Source organism: Capsicum annuum, chromosome 2, assembly GCF_002878395.1.
Source record: "Capsicum annuum cultivar UCD-10X-F1 chromosome 2, UCD10Xv1.1, whole genome shotgun sequence".
Lineage (NCBI taxonomy): Eukaryota > Viridiplantae > Streptophyta > Magnoliopsida > Solanales > Solanaceae > Capsicum > Capsicum annuum.
Genome location: NC_061112.1, coordinates 147,918,273 through 147,922,916, shown reverse-complemented (window position 1 = coordinate 147,922,916; position 4,644 = coordinate 147,918,273).

Below are 4,644 nucleotides of genomic sequence, written 5' to 3'. Positions count from 1 at the left end.
AAGAAAGCCCCCACATACTTCCCAAAATTAGCTTGTTATTGGGTATTAGTTTATTCCAAAGTTAATTCCTCAAGATGTCATTCAACTTGTGTAAACACTCCACTAAAGTAATTTTTGTTTCTTTTTTAGGATAATATTATCACTGAACTATACACTTCTTTTCATTATAAAGGTAAAACTAAGAAATTGTTAAGGATGTGTTTGGAGAACCACAAAAAAAGTTAAATTAGATGTAATTACATAGTCCAATTCTCAATTAGGAATAGAGAATTAGGTGCAATTACGTGATGTAATTACAAAGTTACATTTTATTTTATTTTTAAATAAAATTTAATATCTTTTTCTTTTAAATTTCTTTTTTATTTTTATTATTTTAATTTTTTTTTTCATTTTTCATTATTTATCTTTCATCTCTTTTCTTCTCATTTCCCAACTTTTTACTTCTTATGATTCAATATAGTTACTCATATTTTTTTTCTTTATTTGACGCATTATTGAATTTTTATATTTTTTATTCTAGTATTTGAATTAAAGCAGTATTTTATTATTGAATGAGATTATAGACTTATGTGTTTTTCGTTCTTCTAAATTATACTTACTCGTCGAAATTTTATACAAGAGTATTATGTTTTTCTCTTGAATTTTAAATTTATGTTTCGGTTTATTTGTTTTAGTATTATAGACATGCTATTTCATATTGCATGTCACTGCAAATTGTTTAATAACATATAATTTCAATTTTTCTATGGATTTCCAAATATGTCCTTAACTATTTTTTAGTTTCACCTTATTTTGGAAAGATGTACATAGTTTAATGACAATATTTTCCTAAAAGAAATTAACAAAAGTTACTTTAGTAGATTGTTTGCACAAGTTCAATGGCAATTTGAAAAATTAACTTCACAATTTGAAGTGACATGCAATATAAAATAACAAGCCTATAGTACTAAAATAAATAAATGAAACATAAAACAAATTGAAAATTCAAGGAAAAAACACAATACTCTTATATGAAATTTCAACGAGTAAATAGTTCAAAAGAAAGGAAAAACACATAAGTCATCTCATTCAATAATGAAATACTACTTTAATTCAATTACTAGAATAAAAATGCAATAATGCGCTAAATGAAGAAAAAAGTACGAGTAATTATATTGAATCATAAGAAGTAAAGGTTGAAAAAACGAGAAAAATAGAGATGAAAGATAAATAATGTAAAATGAAAAAAATAAAAACCAAAAAGAAATTAAAATAATAGAAACAAAAAATAAAATAAAAAGAAAAAGAAAAAGAAATTAAAATTAAAAAAAAGAAATAAAATGTAACTTTGTAATTATATCACATAATTACACCTAATTTTCTATTCCTAATTGAGAATTGGACCATGTAATTACATCTAATTTCACTTTCCTTGTGGTTCTCCAAACATATCCTTAACAATTTCTTAGTTTTACCTTGTAATGCAAAGAAGTGCATAGTTCAGTGACACTATTGTTCTAAAAGTAACAAAAGTTATTTTAGTGGGATGTTTACACAAGTTCAATGACATTTTGAGGAATTAACTCATTTATTCCATACAAAAAATCATAAAATCGCACTTTTTTCTCTTCAAATGAGCTAATCGTCAATTTTTGTCCATTAACAATCAAACTCATGCCTAGTGAAACACAAATTTTTTTAGAAACTGAAGTCATACCGGGGCTTAATTGACTTGATGTTATGTATACAACAATATACAAACTTATGTGCCACCAAAAAACTAACTACTTATTTGTTATGGCAGATATAAACTATGCCAACACAAAATTAGGTCACAAGTGCAAATGTCCCTACAAAAGGGAACGATCAAGATTGGGAGGGTCATTTGTCCGATAATTTTGGGCTTCTAAAGCCCATTTGTAGCCCAATTGATCATGTGAACTCAAGCCCAATAACACTGAAGCCCGTGGGTCGTAAAACGCGCCAATCATAAAAGTTACGCGCGCCTAATTTTGTAAAACAATTTTAAGCCTATCAGAGAAAGCTTTTTTTTTTTTTTTTCTTTTCCATCAGGTATGTGCTAATTATAACAGTTCAAAATTCTGTTTTTATGGTTGATTTATAGCACTGGACACATTGTAGTGCTTGATGATTCCTCATAATTTTAGAATATTGCATACCACATGTTTGAGTTAATGATTTCCCCAATCCCATTAGTACAATGGAATTGCAAAATGGAATTGTTGATCCTTCTCTCTATTAATTTGTTGTTAATTAATTTTTGATAGCAAATGCAATGAATAAAGCTATTGAGTTCTGCATAAGTGAATCACATTAAGAAGTGCTAGTTTTTTGGATAAGGATATACCAGTTGCAGGATTTGATTTTATTACGCTACACAATTTGAAGAGCAAAAGGTAGGTTACGGGTTCAAGTTGTGGAACGGCCTCTTGCACAAATGCAGGGTAAGACTGCTTACTATGGACCCTTGCGGTCTGGCCATTCCTTGGATCATGCGTATTGCGGGAGCTTTAGTGCACCGGGCTGGCGTAGAGTTTTTTTTTTTTTTACACTATGATTCCACTCTGTAGAAGAATGTCGCAGGATAATTCAATTTTGAAGTTAACATTGAATGCTGAATGCTTTATGTACAACATGTCATTTTTACTTTATTAGGTATTTTCTATAGTGGCGTTGAAATTTAAGGATTATTTGAAAATTATGGAGTGATTCCTTCCTAGTCAAAGATGACTTCTTCAGTATAGAGTCAGACTCGATCGACACAGGTACATCAAGTCAAATGGAGGATTCACGCAACGTAGATTGTGGAACACACTGACTTTCAGAAGAATTGCCTTTTTTCTTTCCCCTTCAAAAGTTGCCCAAATTTAAACGATTCTTGTGTTTCCCTATTCACTGTCAATGTTAGAGATCCCTTGGTGAAAAGTTGCAGGAAAAGAGTAAGTATAGTTTCTTGTTTGTTGATTATTATTGAGGATAGACTATCTCCTTTTTCCCTTCAAATAATAACCGTTGACAGTAACATTAAACTGAAGCTGCTATTTCTTAAGATGACCGTAAAATGATGAAAGGTGATTCTAATCTTTGCATTTTTAAGTAACGTATTGTTTTTAGTTCCCTCATACTTGAACAAGGTGAATTGGACAAGCTAGATTCACAGATACACATATATCCTTGATTTGAAATGTTTGGATAATTTACCTCTAAAAATGCTACTATTGGATAAAGTTGATGATATAGCACAAAGAATCTTTATTGTGGCTGTCAACTAGGCCATAAAAGTAATGATGCTTGCCAAATGGCATTGCAGAAATAGATACATAAAGTCTTAAGGATCTGAAAGAGCCTCAAACCCACAAAAGGTGATGAGTGCTCTCCCAATTATGCAAAAAAAAACAGGTATTAAAAGAGGCCACCAGTTTTGTTCGCTCACTTGATGTTGATGATTTCTTTCTGTGAATTACTTCATGAACTTTTTCTCTTTGAATAATTTGGGGAAAAGTAAAAGGATTGAACTGCTTTGCCTTGGACCAATGCGTGGATTTCTTCGGTTCATATAGTACGAACAAAAAGACCAGTATAATTATCTTTAGTTAGTATGAATTTGCTTGTCATCAAATTATCTTGGATTTTCTATTTAAAGACACAAGCTTTCGATGTTGATCAGTGAACTTGCATGACGTTAATTGCTCACCATCAAGATTGAATAATCACTTAAGGATGTTTTATTGCTTTAATGACTTTATAAACGCTGGATTAACAAGAATTGCTCCATTATGGATTGCTTGGCATTCGGGGCTGTGTAAAAAGTGCTGAGTTTCAGCCTATGTTGCTTGGACTCTTCAAAAATGACAACGGGTGCGTGTCGGATTCTCCCAAAGTAGTGTATTTTTGGAGAATCCAACACGGGTGCGGCATTGAAAGTGAAGAGTCCGCACAACTTAAGGTTTCAGCAAATGGAAGAGCAGAAAAAGCTACCTAAAGTGCCATAGATCAAGAGGGGCCTCAAACTTGAAAGGCTTAGGCCTTAGCCAGGCTCTGGTGATTTCTGTGGAACATTGGTCCACAACTTCAATGCTCTTGGTAAGATAGTATCTACTCTTTTCACCTTTCTGGTAGGACTCTTCATCCATGAAAGTTAAGAAAAGGCTACATTGTCTTTTAAAGTCCAGTCAGACCTTGTTATAACAGTTATTTGTTACAACAATATTTCACTATAACAACATGATTTTCTTTAGAACCAATTTTTTTCTCTATAACATCTACCTGTAATGGTAGTGACATTCGTTATTGCAAATATACTCTTTGTAAAATTATCTCTCCTTAACAGCCATACTCAAATATTGTGTCATAATATTTTGTAAAGAATACTCCCTCCGTTTCAGAATAAGTGAATTGTTGGGGTATTTATTGGTGTTTTAAAATAAGTGAATCATTGAATTTTTTTTCAAATTTATCCTTATGATTTGACAATCAATTAACTTTTGAAAAGGTATTACAAGTTCAACTTTTTCTTTTTTTGGGTAAAAATGGAAAGTTTATTAAATTTATGTCTTTAATGCTTTTTTCTTAATCTGTGTGCCAAAATCTAACAATTCATTTATTATAAAACGGAGGGAGTATATGAAAGGGCAGCCCGGTGCA